At 38.2% G+C, this 20,367-nt stretch overlaps 1 pseudogene; it reads left to right on the top strand.

Annotated features, from left to right (window-relative positions):
- The first annotated feature begins 9,990 nt into the window (after nucleotides 1-9,990).
- On the top strand, nucleotides 9,991-10,406 carry LOC112392751 (zinc finger CCCH domain-containing protein 18-like; annotated as a pseudogene).
- Nucleotides 10,407-20,367: the final 9,961 nt, after the last annotated feature.

The raw sequence follows: 20,367 nt of genomic DNA on the forward strand, positions 1-20,367 counted from the left end.
AGGGGTCCCCAACCCCCGGTATCGGTCTGTGATCTGTTAAGAACCAGGCCACACAGCAGGAAGTGAGCGGCAAGCAAGTGAGCGAAGTTTCATCTGTATTTGCAACTGCTCCTCATCACTGGCATTACCGCCTGAGCTCTGCCTCCTGTCAGATCAGCGGTGGCATTGGATTCTCACAGCTCAAACCCTACTGTGAACTGCACATGTGAGGGATCTATGTTGCACGCTCCTTATGAGAACTTAATGCCTGATGATCTGAGGTGGAGCGGAGGCGGTGATGCTAGCGCTGGGGAGAGGCTGCAAATACAGATTATCATTAGCAGAGAAGTTTGATGGCACAAAGACCATAATAAATCAATTGCTTGCAGACTCATATCAAAACCCATCAGCAAGTGGCAAGTGACAATTAAGCTGCATCTGGTCGCAGGCTTTAAGTCAGAATTGGACACTTATTTTAGTTCAAATGAGGCCCACCCATTATTTTATTTACCACTTCCATCTGTGCCTCTTTCCTGCACTGCGTACTTGTCTCAGTCACGGTTTTGGTAAGCTCACAAGCTAACTCTAGCCAAAATGAGTAAAAAGCAAACGTCACTGGAGAGCTTCTTTGAAAAGGGGGAAAGACCCAATGATGAGACAGCAGAAGACTCTAAGACTGCCAACAAAAAGAAAGCTGCATTTAAAAGAAAATACCAGGAGTCCTACTTAAACTACAGGTTCATTACAACAGGTGATTCACATTCTCCAAGCCCTCTTTGTATAATATGTGATGACTAGCTATCCAATGAAGCCATGAAATCTTCAAAACTGCTTCACCACATGGAGACCAAGCATCCTGCATTACAAAACAAGCCTTTGGAGTTTTTCAAAAGAAAAAATTGTGAACATGAAGAACAGAAGCAATTACTGAAGGTCACCACTTCATCAAATGTGTCTGCACTGAGATCATCATTCTTGGTGGCTAACTGCATTGCTAAAGCTAAGAAGCCCTTTACTATTGGTGAAGGTTTGATCCTGCCTGCTGCTAAGGACATCTGTCATGAACTTTTAGGAAAGGCTGCAGTTCAAAAGGTGGCACATGTTCCTCTTTCGGCTAGCACCATAACTAGACAAACTGATGAAATAGCAGAGGATATTAAGACACAATTGTTAGAGAGAACTAATGAGTCACCATGGTACGCAATCCAGGTTGACAAGTCTACCGATGTTGACAACAAGGCAACAATGCTTGCTTTTGTATGATATATTTTTCGGGAGGATGCGCGTGAGGATATGTTATGTGCACTTTTGTTGCCAACCAACACCACAGCTGCAGAACTATTCAAGTCTTTGGATGATTACATATCAGGAAAACTGAATTGGTCATTTTGTGTCGGTATACACACAGACGGGACGGCTGCCATGACTGGATGGCTTTCTGGTTTCACTACTCGGGTCAAAGAGGTTGCTTCTGAATGTGAGTCTATGTGCTGTGTCACCCATAGAAAATGCTGGCTAGCCAAGAAATGTCACCTGAACTTAACAACGTTTTGCAGGATGTGATTAAAATTATCAACCACATTAAAGTACATGCCCTTAACTCGCATCTGTTTGCACAGCTCTCTAAGGAGACAGACGCAGAGCACACACGTCTTCTCTTAGACACAGAAGTGAGATGGCTTTCTAAAGGTAGATCACTGGCCAGAGTTTCTGAGTTATGAGAGCTGCTCCAGAGATTTCTTTTAGAAGAACAGTCACGACTGGCAGCACATTTCAGTGACACAGAATGGGTTGCAAAACTTGCTTACTTTTGTGACATATTCAACCTGCTCAGTGAACTTAATCTGTCATATCAGGGGAGAACAACAACTGTGTTCAAGTTGGCATATGAAGTGGCTGCATCAAAGCCAAACTAGAATTATGGGGACAACGAGTGAACATTGGGATTTCTGACATGTTTCAAACATTAGCAGAGATTTTGAAAGAGACTGAGCCAGGGCCTTCTTTCTCCCAGCTGGTGCACGATCACTGATCTCAACTTTCAAAAGAGTTTGAGCATTACTTCCCAACCACCAAAGACCTCCAAACTGGGAAGGAATGGATCCATGACCCATTTGTGAATAAGCCAGGTGAATAGACTTTGTCCATGCTAGAAGAGGATCAACTGCTTGAGCCTGCAAGTGATGGTGGCCTTAAAAGTGTGTTTGAGGGCTTCCCTGGTGGCGCAGTGGTTGAGAGTCCACCTGCCGATGCAGGAGACACGAGTTCGTGCCCCAGTCCGGGAAGATCCCACCCATGGCCGTTGAGCCTGCGCGTCCGGAGCCTGTGCTCCACAACGGGAGAGGCCACAACAGTGAGAGGCCCACATACTGCAAAGAAAAAAAGAAAAAAAGTACGTTTGAGACAACTTCAAATCTCCATATGTTCTGGATTAAAGTCAAGGTGGGATAACCTGAGATTGCCACAAAAGCAATGAAAAGTCTACTTTCATTTCCAATATCCTATCTTTGTGAAGCAGAGTTTTCTGCAGTGACAGCAACCAAAACGAGATTACAGAGTAGACTAGACATAAGCAGCACACGTCAGTGTCACTGTCTCCTACCACCTCCAGATGGGACCATTTAGTTGCAGAAAAACAAGCTCAGGCCTCCCACTGATTCTGCTTTATGGTGAGCTGTATAATTATTTCATTATATATTACAATGTAATATTAATAGAAATAAAGTGTACAATAAATGTAATGTGTTTGAATCATACCGAAACCATCTCCTTCCCCCAGTCCGTGGAAAAATTTTCTTCCACGAAACCGGTCTCTGGTGTCAGAAAAGTTGGGGAACTGCTGCCCTACTGTTTTGATTATAAAAGCTTTGTAATATAGCATGTAATAAGGAAGCTTGATGACTCCAGCTTTGTTTTTTCTCAGGATTGTTTTGGCTATTCAGGGATTTTTGTGGTTTCATACATATTTTAAGATAATGTTCCTATTTCTGTGAAAAATGCCATGGAATTTTAACAGGGATTGCGTTCAATCTGTAGTTTGCTTTGGATGATATGAACATTTTCACAATATTAATTCTTCCAATCCAAGAACATGAGATATCTTTCCATTTATTTGTGTTTTCTTCAATCTCTGTCATCAATGCCTTATAGTTTGCAGTATGCAGATCTTCACCTCCTTGATTAAATTTATTCCTAAGTATTTTATTGTTTTTTGATATTATTGTAAATGAAATTTCTTAATTTTTTTTTTAGATAATTTGTTATTTGTGTATAGAAATACAACTGATTTCTGTAGTTGATTTTATATCTTGCAAATTTACTGAACTCATTTATTAATTCTAACAGTTTTTTGGTGGAGTCTTCAGGGCTTTATAAATATAAGATTACATCATCTGCAAACAGATACAACTGTACTTCTTCCTTTTTGATTTGTATGGCTGGTTTCTTTTACTTGCCTAATTGCTCTGGCTAGAAATTTCAGTGCTATGTTAATGGAAAGACAGTGCTATAGAAACAGAAGAACTGGGCTTCCTTGTGTTGTTCCTGTTCTTATAGGAGTCTTTAACTTTTTATCAGAGTATGATGTTAACTGTGGACTTGTCAAATATGGTCTTTAATATGTTGAGGAACATTCCCTCAACATATTAAAGTTATGCAATAATTTGAGAATTTTTATTATGAAAAGTTGTTGCTCTTTGTTAAATGCTTTTTCTGCACCTATTGAAATGATCTTATGATTTTTATTCTTCATTCTGTGAATGTGGTGTATTACATTTACTGACTTACATATGTTGAATCATCCTGGCATCCCAGGAATGAATCCTACTTGATCATGTTGTATAATTCTTTTAATGTGCTCTTGAATTCGGTTTGCAAATATTTGTTCAGGATTTTTACATCTATGTTCTTCAAGGACATGGCCTGTAATTTTCCTTTCTTGTAATGTCCTTGTCTGGTTTTGTATCAGGGTAATGGTGGCCTGGTAAAATGAATTTGGAAGTGTTCCTTCCTCTTCAATTCTTTGGAAGAATTTGAGAAGGACTGGTATTAATTCTTCTTTGAATATTTTGTAGATTTTACCTGTGAAGCCATCTGGTCCTGTGCTTTTATTTGTTGGGGAATTTCTGACTACAGTTCAATCTCCTGGCTTGTTATTGGACTGCTTAGATTTTCCATTACTTCATGATTCAGTCTTAGTAAGTTGTGTGTTTCTAAAAATTTATCTATTTATCCTAATTTATCTGATTTGTTGGCACATAATTGTTCATAGTAGTTTCATTATTCTCTGTATCTCTGTGGTATCAGTTGTAATGTCTCATTGTTTGTTAATTATTTTATTAGTTTATGTCATCACTCATTTTTTCTGAGTTAGTTTTGCTAAAGATTTGTCAATTTTGTTTTTCTTTTCTAAAAACCAACTCAGTTTCATTGACCTTTTCTGTTGTCTTTTTAGTCTCTCATTTGTTTCTGGTCTGATCTCATTACTTCCTTCAGCTAAATTTCAGCTTAGTTTGTTCTTCCTTTTCTGGTTCTTTTAGATAAACTATTTTCAAATCTTCACAATAGTACTAATAATTTCTGAGTACATGTCACAGAAATAAAATTTATTTTTCCTTAGGATAAATTTCCAAAATTCTTCCTTAGAACATGTTGTTTTGAGCTTCTTACTTTCCTTCCACCTGATAGAAAATTTGAACTCAGAGCAGTTCAGTTTTAATAGTTAGCATCTATTGAAATTTGTCTTAACCTAGGCTTATAATATTATTAAAGTCTTAAATGTAATATGTGTATATATATGTAGGTGCAATACCAATCCTAATTCTATTTGTTAAGAATGGCTTTCCCTAGTGGTATAGGAACAGAAAATAATACGTGTTATTTAAAAAATCAGTTTGCAAAACACAGTCTGAAATTTGAGGATAAATAAATGAGCATATAATCTGTCAAAAGATGACTTCTTGAATAAGTTCTTTAGGTAAAATAAAAACACTACTTAATTTTACCCCAATTACATACATGTAAAGAAAAACAAGTCACTTTTCATGGATGAATGTAGATATGTCTATATTTTAAAACATTGAAACCACAAAATAATTATTTCATATCTGAATTATATAAGAATACAATGTACTGGAGAAAGATATAGAGATGAATGTGAAAAAACACTTTCTCTTTTTGCACTGACAATCTAGAAGTAAATATTTTTCAGATGAACATATGAATAGGAAAATACATGGAATTAAGGGCAATTTTTAAACAATATTTCTTAATTAAATGTTTTTAAACCTTTGCCTTCTTTTTCAGAGGTATAATAATTTTGCTGGACATACATGAGACAAAATGCTCTGCTGAAATATCTATTAACAGACTATACAAAATATATTGATTTTGTAAATTTTCTGCATACCAGTAGGATAATATCTTGTATTAAAACCTTTGCTAGACATGGAAAAAATATCTGATTCAGGAATAGTTTAATACAATATTATATTTGGCTAATCATGTTCTAACATAAAAAATGCCACTCAAGTCAGAAGTTATTTTGTAAAGTATGTTTTGCTCTTTATTCCAGCTTTGTTTGTTATTTAGGTCTTTGAGCATAAAGGCTTAGAGCATTGGCTCTGGAAGCATCAAGTGATCAGCAACCATACCTGGACCCTTCTACCTCTAAACTGAATAAATTCAGACAGTTCTTTACCCTATTACAAATCTCTCTAACCTCCCTTAACCTCAGTAACAGTATATTGCTTATAGTTTTTTCTGTAGGAATTAAATAAGTTAATCTAGGTAGAGTTTGTTAGTTTGCCTAGGACATAGTAAACACTATATAAACATTAGCTATTTTATCTGGAGGTATTGATCTTTACATATGATAAATACTAACATCTAATTAAGTTACTACTCAATACTAACATCTAATTAAGTTGTTCTTTGTGCTTAGCAGTTGAAACTTAATCCATTTAATAATGTTAGCCTCATTTAATATATTTATTACAAATAACAAAAAATATTTCTTGGCTATTATAAGGGCATTAATGAATTTTAAGAAAAGGCTCAATGGTTTAAAGTTTGGCTAATTTTGATTCAATTCCCTGTTCATCTTTCCTGCTCATTTTTCTCTTTTTTAACTATGGAAGGAAAGAGTCAATAGCTTTTACCATCTCTCTGTCTGTCCATCTATTATTTATCAGTCTATTCCTGGGGTGCCTATTGTTGTTCAACTAGTGTTCTGTCTAGTGCATATTGCAAACTTCAGAGAAGCAACATGAAAAGGGAATTTGCAGAAGACCTTGATTTGGCAGATCCAAAGGGAAAGGATTTTCAGGTGCAAGGGGCTTTGTTGTCTAGTGGGATAACAGGACAAAGAAAAAATATAGAGGATGAGTCAAGAGAGTTCTGAGCAATAGAAAGGAAATAAGATATTTAAGTATTGTCAAATTCCTGAGAGTAAGAAGAGAATTAATGTCACCTTTACAAACCAGGTAGTTTCCCAAAGAAGTTGCCTCTAATCAAATCTTTACTGGCTTCAGAGTTTTCTTTCAAAGCAATATTTTTTCACTGGTGGAGGCATTTTATAACACACATGCATTTATAAAACACATTATTTTAAAGTCTCACATTTGGGGGATTTCACAGAAATCCTTTTTCCCTGAACATTTTCTATAGGAATATACAGGTTCATTGGATTAATGGAAGTATTTTAAAGCAAGGATGTGAAACTCATAAAATCAGCTTAAATATTTTACCTACTCATATCTTTGACAAAAAAATTGTGTGAGTTGGTTACTATCACAATGAGTGAATGAACCCAGTTAACTGAGGCTCATGGAGCTTCAATAACTGGACTGAGTTCACAGCTAATTTATGTGCCAGAGGTTAAGATCCAAGTTCAGATCTGGGAAGATGAGTAAAGAATGGGTTATACAGAAACTACAAGTGAGGGGTGTGTGTATGTGTGTGGGTGCACGCACGCGCAGGGTGAGGGGAGAGGGAGGTTAGAGGAAAATCCAAACAGGCAGACATAACCCTTGGCAAAAAGAGAGTTGTGAACTTTTGAACCCTGCCAGTATACAAAGCGTACAATAATACCCACCCACCCAGTTCTGCAGGTAATACAATCACAGTTCTCAGAGTAAATAAAGTCTAATCCCACCAGAGTGTACTTCAAATAAGAACTTTGTTTCACTGGTATTAGTGCCTTATTTTTTCAGTTGTTTCTAAGTTCTTACATATTTGTATCATCAGTATCACTCTGAGCTTCTATGCTTTTAAAGATAAGGACCAATAGTTTAATTTTACAACAAAAATTACCTAGTAATATACCAAGAATATAGAATATTTTATATAAATGCATAATACGTTTTTAAATTATAGTGGCATTTTCTGCTTATATTTCCCAAATGTAGATTAAATGTTTAATTATCTAATTCCATGTTAATTAAATAATTTTGGTATGTCATAAACAGCGAATAAAATAATTCTTTTCAGAGATTAAAAAATTACTTTGTTACACATTTTAACTTCATAGGGCACAATTAAAAGAAGAGAAAAACAAATTTGTTGCTCTGTCCTTCTAATATGTTTTGGTCCATCTAGTATCTAGTATAATCTGCATATTCATTGGATTTTATCTTTTTTTTTTTTTCTTTTTCTGTACGCGGGCCTCTCACAGTTGTGGCCTCTCCCGTTGCGGAGCACAGGCTCCAGACGCGCAAGCTCAGTGGCCATGGCTCACGGCCCAGCCGCTCCGCAGCAAGTGGGATCTTCCCAGACCGGGGCACGAACCCATGTCCCCTGCATCGGCAGGCGGACTCTCAACCACTGCGCCACCAGGGATGCTCAATTTTATCATTTTTTTAATCTTTAGTACTATTCAAGTTCAGCAACTCGTACCAAAAATGCAAGATGATCATTTTCAGACAAACTGTGGGCTAATGAATATCTATTGTTCATCCTCTTGCCTTTGAACAAAATATTACCATGGTGAAGGGAAAAAATCACATACAGGAAACTATGACAATGAAAAGCATGTATGTGTACTCAAAATCGTAACATCAGATAATAATGCTGATGTTTACCAATTGTTTCCTAATTACCAGCATTTGCTGTGGATTACTTAATTTCTCCTCCTTGTATTCTTTGGAGTGGGTTCTATTACAATCTTCCCACTTTACAAATGAGAAAAAAAGAGGCAGCAAGAAGTCATTTTTCCAAGAGGACACAACAAGTAATTGCTAGAGCTAAGAGCCTTATACCAGGCCCCTGGACTTGACTTTACTTTCTTTTGTGAAATGTGATCCTTTGAGATTTAAACAAATAAAAATTAGACTTCTTTTTCAATGTTTCTGGTTTTCTGCTACAGTTATTTGAACATCAAAAATAATAGTAAACGAACTATTAGACTATTATAAAGTAAATTGAAGGTGTTCTCTATAATGCATGGCATTTGCTTTTTGTCACACAATCTGGCCCAAATGTCAGATGAATATATTTTATAAAATTTAACTGAAAGAACAATACATATTACAAAGTTGAAAACTGTTACTAAAGGTGAAACAGCCAGGGGTTCAGGGCTTGAGTGCGTTCCCTGCCTGGCTCCAGGCTCCATGCCGCATCCAGTCAGTGGCTGCCTCCCTCTTCCCCAGCAGTGCACCCATGGGCTGAGAGAACCTTGAATACTCCAGGACGAAAGGCTGGCAGGTCCAGAAAATTATCAAAGCTTTTCCTGCAGACTCGGCTAAAGCTCAGTGAGAAGATGCAGGTGGCACAACTAATGCAATGTGGCTGACAGTGTCTTGGTGCTCCGGCCTGGAGTCAGGCCTGAGTCTCTGAGGTGGGAGAGCCGAGTTCAGGACATTGGACCACCAAAGACCTCCCGGTCCCAAGTACTATAAATCAGTGAAGGCTCTCCCAGAGATTTCCATCTCAATGCTAAGACCCAGCTCCACTCAAAGACCAGCAAGCTCTAGTGCTGGACACCCCATGCCACACAACTAGCAAGACAGGAACACAACCCACCCAATAGCAGAGAGGCTGCCTAAAATCCTAATAAGTTCACAGACATCCCAAAGCACATCATCAGATGCGGTCCTGCCACCCAGAAAGACAAAATCCAGCCTCATCCACCAGAACACAGGCAACAGTCCCCTCCACCAGGAAGCCTACACAACCCACTGAACCAACCTTACCTACTGGGAGCAGACACCAAAAACAACGGGAACTACAAACATGCAGCCTGCAAAACAGAGACCGCAAACACAGTAAGTTAAGGAAAATGAGAAGACAGAGAAATACCCAGCAGATGAAGGAGCAAAGTAAAAACACACCAGACCAAACAAATGAAGAGGAAATAGACAGTCTCCTGAAAAAGAATTCAGAGTAATGATAGTAAAGATGATACAAAATCTTGGAAATAGAATGGAGAAGATACAAGAAACGTTTAACAAGGACCTAGAAGAACTAAAGAGCAAACAAACAATGATGAACAATATAATAAATGAAATTAAAAATTCTCTAGAAGAAATCATTAGCAGAATAACTGAGGCAGGAAAATGGATAAGTGGCCTGGAAGATAAAATAGTGGAAATAACTACTCAGAGCAGAATAAAGGAAAAAGAATGTAAAGAATTGAGGACAGTCTCAGAGACCTCTGAGACAACATTAAACACACCAACATTCGAATTATAAGAGTCCCAGAAGAAGAAGAGAAAAAGAGGTGCACCGTGGGGGCGCCGCCACACAGAGGCGGCTGCGCGGAGGCTCAAAGGAAGCGGACAGAGGGTGTGGCAAGCGAGGGAAGCCCGCCGGCCCGCAGACAACCGTTGCGGCCTGATGACGTCGCACAATGGCCGGCCCCCTCGGGAAGTGGAGCCCGTTTGTTCCGCCTGCATCGCGCCTCAGGCTGGAGCCTGTGAGGAGTGGAAGGGCTGAGGGATGTCTTTTCTGTTCTGCCCTGACACCTGCGAAGCCGTGGTGCCTTCTCTGCCCTTGTGCTGAGAACCGTGGATACTAATGGATGTGGCTGAGAGCCCTGACTGGAACCCTTGCTCTCCAGAGGATGAAGAAGGGGAGCAGCAGGGGCTCTCCGACAATGGCATCCTGAGGGAAAGTGGGTCTAAGCAGGATCTGGATGGGGCGGGGGGAGGGCTTCTGATGTGGAGGACAAGGAGAACGTCGCCCCGGGACTGAGCCAGGAGGAAGAGGAGAGTCGCTCCGATGAGGAGGACCGGGACTCTGAGGCTCAGGAGCCAAGCGGAGGCCCGGCCAGGCCCCCACAGGCTGAGGGGTACCAGGGGAAGGAAGACTGCACCAGCGACCTGAGGGACGAGGCCTCGTCGGTCACCAGGGACCTGGACAAGCATGAGTTAGACTACGATGAGGAGGTCCCCAAGGAGCCCACCCCCGCCACGCAGGAGGACGACACCTAGAAGGCCGGGCCCGAGGATGACGAGGAGAGGAGAGAAGGGGCTCCGGGGAAGGACGGGAAGGCGGGCGTCTGCGGCATGGAGGACAGGGAGCCCGTGGAGGCCGCCAGTGAGAAAAGAGGACAACGACGGAGAGATCGACGATGGAGAGATCGATGATGATGACCTGGAGGAGGGTGAAGTGAAGGACCCCAGTGACAGGAAGGTGAGGGCTCATCCCACCTGCCGATTCTTCATGAAAGATGTTGTGACACCATTGTCCACTCCTCCTTCACCAATATCAAATTCCATACCATTCAGAGTCCAGGTTAAAGGTACAAAATATACGATATTCATCTCTTTAGTAACTCACAGTCCCCCTGCTCCAGAGGCCAGACTCCTTTCTCCTGGATCCAGAATACTGCTGTGAAGCCAGGGGAAGGGGGAGACTCTGAGGGCAGAGAGCGGCCATGACAAGGCTCACAGGAGCTGTGTGCTGCCTGCACAGGGGGTGGGGGCATGGGGGCGGTGGAGCCCCATCCTACAAGTGGCCTCAAACAAGCCTGTCCCTTGTCCTGAGGTGACCCAAGGTAGAGGGTGCACAGGAACACTCGGGGCCCTGATCAGCGAGTGCTGGGGGCGTGTCCTCTGGGCCGTGCTAATTCTGTGCTGCTGGTTTCTGCCGAGTGGGGGAGTCCGGCTCGTCTGAATTAGACAGCCATGCAATGGCTCCGTGTGTGCTGTGCCAGTGGAACGGGAGCATAGCCGCCCTCGGGTTGCAGATACGTGTGCAGTACCTTGTAGAAAGTAAATTGTTACAGGTCTTCCAAGGCTTTGGTATTTTAAGTGTCATTATTTCAGAAAATTTAAACTTAAGCCGCAGACTTCTTTTTCATAATGACGTCAGCCCATCTCTGGAATTTCTGGAGTAAAATGATGGAGACAAACACGCATGCATACACATATATGTACTGCAGTCATTTCCAGTTAGCACTGTCCACAAACCGTGTGGTTCAGAAACCTGGCCATCGGTCAAGACCAGCCAGAGGCCCCCGTGGCAGCAAGGGCAGGAGGCAGCAGCATCCACTGTTGAGGCCACAGAGGCTCGGGTCCAGGTGCTTGGGGTCCCACTGCTGAAGTACTTCCCAGAATTTAGCCCCAGAAGCACACACACCATGAAGTAAAGTTGGTGGTGGTACTGCAGGTCAGCATCATCGGGAGGTGCCTGGACAGACAAGGACAGTGTGCCCTCTCCAGGGACGTCTGGGGGTCATGTCACAGTAGGAGGGGAGGTGCCTCCAGGTCACACTGAGCGCCCAGTTGGGGTTTTGGGGAGTGAGACCAGTGGGTCAGGCATTTCGCAGTGGAAAACTCTGAAGCTAGTGGGAAGTGGTCTTTTTTGCAGTTTAATTGGGCCTGATCCGTAACTTGTTTCAGGAATGTATTTTTTTAATATTTAGTCACCTTTCCCCCATACTGTTTGTTTATTCTACAGAATAATGAGATAGAGTACAGAAGGAAATGGGTGTTCTGGAACATATCCTGCTTTTTCTTAGTTATGAGAAAGGTTTTGGATGTAAATGTTTTTGCTTACCTGCAGTTTGTAAGATTGGTGTTGAATTGAGATGAATGCGTTTCAGTTTTCTCCAGTAGCAAGAGGGTCACTTTAAAAATAAAATGAAGTTTTTCGTGTTTGGGGAGGATGTGGGGAAATGGAACCTCATATCCAGCTGGTGGGAATGTGAACCGGTGTGGCTGCCCTGGGCACAGCCTGCTCAGTGTGATGGACGGATCTGCTCTCTGAGCTGGCCACTCCCCTCTTGGGTGTCTATCCAAGAGAAACGAAGGCGTAAGCCACGCAAAGACTGATACTAGCAGCATAGACACAACAGCTACGTGACTATGTGGAAACAACCCCAGTGTCCATCAGCTCATGAACGGATAAACAAAATGTGGTCCATCCTGATACTACAACGCGGTTGAACCTTGAGGACACTGCCAAGTAAAAGAAGCCAGTCACGAAAGGCCCCATATTGTACAGTTCCACTTACAGGAATTGTCCAGAGTGGGCAGATCCATAGAGACTGAAAGTAGGTTAGTCATTATCTAGGCCAGAGAGAGATGGGTAGCCACTGAGTACAGGGTTTCCTTTTGGGGGATGGAATGTTCTAGAATTAGGTAGTGGCAATGGTTGCACAACTTTGTGAATGTACAAAATCCACTGAATTGTGCATTTTAAATGGGGGTATATTATGGTATGTAAATTATATCTTTGAAAATGCTTTTTTTTTTTTTTTTTTTTTTTTTTCTGCGGTACACGGGCCTCTCACTGTTGTGGCCACCCCCGTTGCAGAGCACAGGCTCCGGACTAGCAGGCTCAGCGGCCATGTCTCACGGGTCCAGTTGCTCCACGGTATGTGGGATCTTCCCGGACCAGGACACGAACCCGTGTCCCCTGCATCGGCAGGCGGACTCTCAACCACTGCACCACCAGGGAAGCCCGAAAATGCTTTTTAAAAAATGTTTGTTAGCTATATTTCTGTTGTTATTGTGATCTGCAGGTTTATTGTTAAATTACCCAAATGGACACATTGATATATGTGACCATTGACAACAAAATATACTTAGGAATACAAACTGAAATGTTTTAAAACACCAAAAAAAAAAGAAAGAAAGAAAGAAAAAGAAAGGGACTGAGAAAATATTTGAAGATATTGTAGTTGAAAAATTCCCTAATAAGGGAAAGGATATAATCAATGAAGTCCCAGAAGCACAGAGAGGCCCATACAGGATAAATCCAAGGAGAAACATGCCAAGACACATATTAATGAAACAATCAAAATTTAAATACAAAGAAAAAATATTGAAAGCAGCAATGGAAAAGCAACAAGAAACATGCAAGGAAATCCCCATAAGGTTACCAGCTGACCTTTCAGCAGAAACTCTGAAAGTCAGAAGGGAAGGCAGGACATATTTAAAGTGATGAAAGAGAAAAAGCTACAACAAAATTACTCTACCCAGCAAGGAGCTCATTCAGATTTGACAGAGAAATAAAAACCTCTACAGACAAGCAAAAGCTAAGAGAATCCAGCACAATCAATCCAGCTTTACAACAAATGCAAAAGGAACTACTTTAGGCAGAAAACACAAGAGAAGGAAAAGACCTACAAACACAAAACAATTAAAAAAATGGCAATAGGAACATACATATCAATAATTATCTTAAATGTAAATAGATTAAATGCTCCAACCAAAAGACATAGACTGGCTGAATGGATACTAAAACAAGACCCGTATATATGCTGTCTACAAGAGACCCACTTCAGACCTAGGGACACATACAGACTGAAAGTGAGGGGTTGGAAAAAGATATTCCATGCAAATGAAAATCAAAAGAAAGCTGGAGTAGCAATTCTCGTATCAGACAAAATAGACTTTAAAATAAAGACTATTACAAGAGACAAAAAGGACACTACATAATGATCAAGGGATCAATCCAAGAAGAAGATATAAAAATTGTAAATATTTATGCACCCAACATAGGAGCACCTCAGTACATAAGGCAAATGCTAACAGCCATAAAATGGGAAATCACAGCAACACAATAATATTAGGGGACTTTAACTCCTCACTTTCACCAATGGACAGATCACGCAAAATGAAAATAAATAAGGAAAAACAAGCTTTAAGTGACACATTAAACAAGATGGACTTAATTGATATTTATAGACATTTCATCCAAAAACAACAGAATATAATTTCTTCTCAAGTACTCATGGAACATTCTCCAAGATAGATCATATCCTGGGTCACAAATCAAGCCTTGGTAAATTTAAGAAAATTGAAATCGTACCAAGTATCATTTCTGACCACAACGCTGTGTAAAAAATACAAACGGGGGCTTCCCTGGTGGTGCAGTGGTTGAGAGTCCGCCTGCTGATGCAGGGGACACGGGTTCGTGCCCCAGTCTGGGAAGATCCCACATGCCACGGAGTGGCTGGGCCCGTGAGCCATGGCTGCTGAGCCTGCGCATCCAGAGCCTGTGCTCCGCAACGGGAAAGGCCACAACAGTGAGAGGCCCGCATACCAAAAAAAAAAAGAAACAAACAAACATATGGTAGCTAAACAATACGCTACTAAATAACCAAAAATCACTGAAGAAATCAAAGAGGAAATCAAAAAGATCTAGAAACAGATGACAATGAAAACACAACAGCCAAAAACCTACAGGATGCAACAAAAGCAGTTCTAAGAGGGAAGTTTATAGGAGTACAATCTTACCTCAAGAAACAAGGAAATTTCAAACCACTTAACCTTACACCTAAAGTAATTAGAGAAAGAAGAACAAAAACACCCCAAAATTAGCAGAAGGAAAGAAATCATAATGATCAGCTCAGAAATAAATGAAAAAGAAATGAAGGAAACAATAGCAAAGATCAATAAAACTAAAAGCTGCTTCTTGAGAAGATAAACAAAATTGATAAACCATTAACCAGACTCATCAAGAAAAAAAGGGAGAACACTCAAATCAACAGAATTAGAAATGAAAGAGGAAAAGTAACAGTGGACACTGCAGAAATGAAAAGAATATAGAGGGATTACTACAAGCAACTACATGCCAATAAGTGCACAATCTGGAAGAAATGGACAAATTCTCAGAGAAGCACAACCTTCCGAATCTGAATCAGGAAGAAATAGAAAATATAAACAGACCAATCACAAGCTATGAAATTGAAACTGTGATTAAAACTCTTCCAACAAACAAAAGCCCAGGACCAGGTTCCTTCACAGGCAAATTCTGTCAAACATTTAGAGAAGAACCAACACCTATCCTTCTCAAACTCTTACATATATAACAGAGGGAGGAACACTCCCAAACTCATTCTACGAGGCCACCACCACCCTGATACCAACACCAGAGAAAGATGTCACAAAAAAAGAAAACTATAGGCTAAGATCATTGATGAATATAGATGTAAAAATCTTCAACAGAATACTAGCAAACGGAATCCAACAGCACATTAAAAGGATCATACACCACGGTCAAGTGGGGTTTATCCCAGGAATGCAAGGATTCTTTAATATATTTAAATCAATCAGTGTGATACATCATATTCACAAACTGAAGGGTAAAAACCATATGATCTTCTCAATAGATGCAGAAAACACTTTCAACAAAATTCAACACCATTTGTGATTAAAAAACTCAGAAAGTAGGCATAGAGGGAACTTACCTCAACATAATAAAGGTCATATATGACAAACCCACAGCCAACATCATTCTCAGTGGAGAAAAACTGAAACCATTTCCATTAAGATCAGGAACGAGACAAGGATGTCCACTCTCACCACTATTATTCAACATAGTTTTGGAAGTTTTAGCCACAGCAATCAGAGAAGAAGAAGAAATAAAAGGAATCTAAATTGGAAAGGAAGAAGTAGAACTGTCACTGTCTGCAGATGACATGATACTATACATAGAGAATCCTAAAGATGCTACCAGAAAACTACTAGAGCTAATTAATGAATTTGATAAATTAGCAGGATACAAAATTAATGTACAGAAATCTCTGGCATTCCTATACACTAGCAACAAAAAATATGAAAGACAAATTAAGGAAACACTCCCATTTACCATTGCCACAAAAAGAATAAAATACCTAGGAATAAACCTACCTAAGGAGACAAAAGGCCTGTATGCAGAAAACTATAAGACACTGATGAAAGAAATTAAAGATGATACAAACAGATGGAGAGATATACCATGTTCTTGGATTGGAAGAATCAACATTGTGAAAATGACTATATTACCCAAAGCAATTTACAGATTCAATGCAATCCCCATGAAACTACCACTGGCATTTTTCACAGAACTAGGACAAAAAAATTATCCAATATGTATGGAAACACAAAAGACCCTGAATAGCCAAAGCAATCTTGAGAAAGAAAAAGGGAGCTGGAGGAATCAGACTCCCTGACTTCAGACTATACTACAAAGGTACAGTAATCAAGACAGTATGGTACTGGCACAAAAACAGAAATATAGATCAATGGAACAGGATAGAAAGCCCAGAGATAAACCCACAAACATATGGTCACCTTATCTTTGACAACAGAGGCAAGAATATACAATGGAGAAAAGACAGCCTCTTCAATAAGTGGTGCTGGGAAAACTGGGAAGCTACATGGAAAAGAATGAAATTAAAACACTCCCTAACACCATACACAGAAATAAACTCAAGATGGATGAAAGACCTAAATGTAAGGCCAGACACTATAAAACTCTTAGAGGAAAATGTAGGCAGAAAACCGTATGACATAAATCACAGCAAGATCATTTTTGACCCACCTCTTAGAGAAATGGAAGTAAAAACAAAAATAGACAAATGGGACCTAATGAAACTTGAAAGCTTTTGCACAGCAAAGGAAACGATAAATAAAATAAAAAGACAACCCTCAGAATGAGAGAAAATATTTGCAAACGAAGCAACTGACAAAGGATAATCTCCAAACTATACAAGCGGCTCATGCAACTCAATATCAAAAATCCAAAGAACCCAATCCAAAAATTGGCAGAAGACCGAAAAAGACATTTCTCCAAAGAAGATATACAGATTGCCAACAAACACATGAAAGTGTGCTGAACATCACTAATCATTAGAGAAATGCAAATCGAAACTACAATGAGGTATCACCTCACACCAGTCAGAGTGGCCATCATCAAAATATCTACAAACAATAAATGCTGGAGATGGTGTGGAGAAAAGGGAACCCTCTTGCACTGTTGGTGGGAATGTAAATTGATACAGCCACTGTGGAGAACAGTATGGAGGGTCCTTAAACAACTAAAAGTAGAACTACCATATGACCCAGCAATCCCACAACTGGGCATATATCCTGAGAAAACCATATTTCAAAGTTACATACCACAGTGTTCATTGCAGCACCATTTACAATAGCCAGAATATGGAAGCAACCTAAGTGTCCATTGACAGATAAATAGATAAAGAGGTGGCACATATATACAATAGAATATTACTCAGCCATAAAAATAAACGAAAATGAGTCATTTGTATTCAGGAGGATGGACCTAGAGTCTTTCATACAGAGTGAAATAAGTCAGAAAGAGAAAAACAAATACTGTATGCTAACACATATATATGGAATCTAAAAAAAATAAATTGTTCTAATGAACCTAGGGGCAGGACAGGAATAAAGATGCAGACATAGAGAATGGACTTGAGGACATAGGTGGGTGGGAATGGTAAGCTGGGACTAAGTGAGTGAGTGTGATGGACATATATACAATATCAAATGTAAAATAGATAGTGGGAAGCAGCTACATAGCACAGGGAGATCAGTTTGGTGCTTTGTGACTACCTAGAAGGGTAGGATAGGGAGGGTGGGAGGGATATGCAAGAGGGAGTGTATATGGGGATATATGTATACGTATAGCTGATTCACTTTGTTATACACAGAAACTAACACAACATTGTAAAGGAATTATATTCCAATAAATATGTTAAAAAAAAATTGAAAGTAAAAATGCAAAAAAAAAAAAGTGAAACATACATAGATAATTATGGTAGAAGACATTATGTTCCATGTAGCTAAAAAATATTAAAATTTAATGCATTGGTATCTATATAGAACAAATTTTATATCTAAGTTTATTAAATAAAATTTGAAGAATCATATTAAACACATTTATTGTTCTGGATTATTAGTGTAAATTAGTTATGTAGCATACACACCAGTGCAAAGCAATTCATGAAATCATTTGTTATATTTCTGAAAAGTATATTGCTGCTTTCATAACATACACATACACATTCCTGTTATTTCATACTATACATGTTATTTATTTATGATACAAATAAATATATACTTTGCATAAATACATATTATCACTAGATAGTTTGATTTATATATTTTAACTATATAATAAATGCATATAGAATAAAATGAATACACATTTTGTTAAATTGTGAGTTACTTTTTTATTCTTTTTGTATATGTATAATAAATATCACATATAGGTATCATAATTCAAAAAAAGTTATATATAATGGTCATAATTTAAAAGATTTTATCACTTATAATTTTTTAATTACAATAAACAATTGGCCATTTGGCATCTATACTGGCAATATTTATCTCCAAGTGTCAGAGAAAGATTTTTAGAATACTTTGCAAAATAATCAAAGTGCATTTAGATTATCTTCAGTTTGGTGGGAAAAGAGAAAGATCTTTTCCATAACACTGCAAATTTAATCTTTGTGGGATTACTTTTGGTAACCCTTATGTCACTGTTATAGTTTGCAGAATTAAGTTTGTTCAGTTAATACCTAGCCATCATAAAATATTACAGCTTCTTTTAACTTCCACTTAACTTTTTAATTTAGTGTCCTTCACTGGTGAATTTCAAAGATAGGATTAAATCATAAGTGAATCTTCTGATTTTCATTTCTAAGTGCTGTATATACTTTTGCCATATTAAAAAATTGTAAAAGTGAATAAAAAGTTAAATAAATACCTTTTTATTTGGGAATTGTCACATGTGTTATAAAAAAATCTTTATCAGTTATAAACCTTTATTCTTGTATCCTAGTACCTAGCACAGAAACTCATTTGTAGTAAGTATATAATAAGTACATATTGAATAAATATTTTATGTGGATATTTAATTTCATTGGAACCTATATGCAAAGAAAAATCTGTAGGTAGAATGTCATGATTGTATACAATATAACTTTAAATATGGCTTGAAAAAGAAAAGTATTAGAAGTGCAGCAAGCAACTAACATTTCTTAGTAAGCTTCTTATTAAAAACATAAAATTCTTAATAAATCAATTAGAAACAGTGCTAATATTTCAAGTTATTCAGACCTCTTGCAGCTAAGTTTAAATACAATTGCTTTCCATGAAACACATCAAAAAATAATTCCCAAGCAAATCACTATCCATGAAATTTAAAATCATAATTCTGAGTAATATATTCCACTAACACACACATTTTTTCCTTTCTTAAATCTATGAAATGTTATTCACTATTACTTTACTGTGTATAATATTTTCTCTAGAAAAGCCAAAAGTCAATTCTGCATTTCCATAAATTCTTCTTTCATTCCATAATAAAAATCAACATATATTTAGAATCAATACAATCCTTTAGAGTCAAATGTCTTCATCCATTAGACATTTGTAACTTAAATATCTGTACTTGTGTATGTCCCATTGCCATATAGGACACTCTTTTTTTATTGACAAAGATATGAAAGCCAGGAATAATTATCTAGGTTTCATGTTAAGTCTTTCACTTAATCTAGACATTATGTACTATTGGTAAAAATCAAAAGGGGCTGGTGTTTTGAGTAGGGGAAAAATAATACATTTAACTAGAATTCTGTTTGTATTGCAAACTCTATTCATCTCTTTTTTTTCCTTTATTGTGGTCAAATATATTCTCTTCATGTATCTTAGAATAAATTATTGTATTTATCATAGTTTCTATATAACAAAACTGTATTTAAATTTTGTGCATCTTATATTTTGTAGTTGGATCCCAAATTCCACTCATAAATTGCCAATCACAAGCCCACAAATTACCTCACAAAAATAGGATGCTAATTAATGAAGGAGTTAAAAGTTCTTCCCTTTATAGACAGTAGTCGCTAGTTTTGCTTCAGATCTTCTTTTTCTATATTATTTCTCAAAGATAGTATAACTTATCTTCTTTCACAGTGTCTTAGAGCATATTGTCTTTTATTCAAATGGTATGTTATAGTGTTTTAAATATACTAATATTTAACACTTCAATGAGCTTTTAAAAATTAGGTAAAATAACACATTACATTCAAAACTAAAGACAAGAATAATTTCCAAACTATTATTATTAAACTATATGCTACTTCTTCCAAGAGAAGTAAAAAGATAAAAGTTCTCTAACAAATTATTTAAAATCACCCACCATACTACAGTAGTG

The sequence above is a fragment of the Neophocaena asiaeorientalis genome, unplaced genomic scaffold (assembly GCF_003031525.2).
Source record: "Neophocaena asiaeorientalis asiaeorientalis breed wild unplaced genomic scaffold, Neophocaena_asiaeorientalis_V1.1 scaffold15, whole genome shotgun sequence".
In the NCBI taxonomy this organism is placed as follows: domain Eukaryota; kingdom Metazoa; phylum Chordata; class Mammalia; order Artiodactyla; family Phocoenidae; genus Neophocaena; species Neophocaena asiaeorientalis.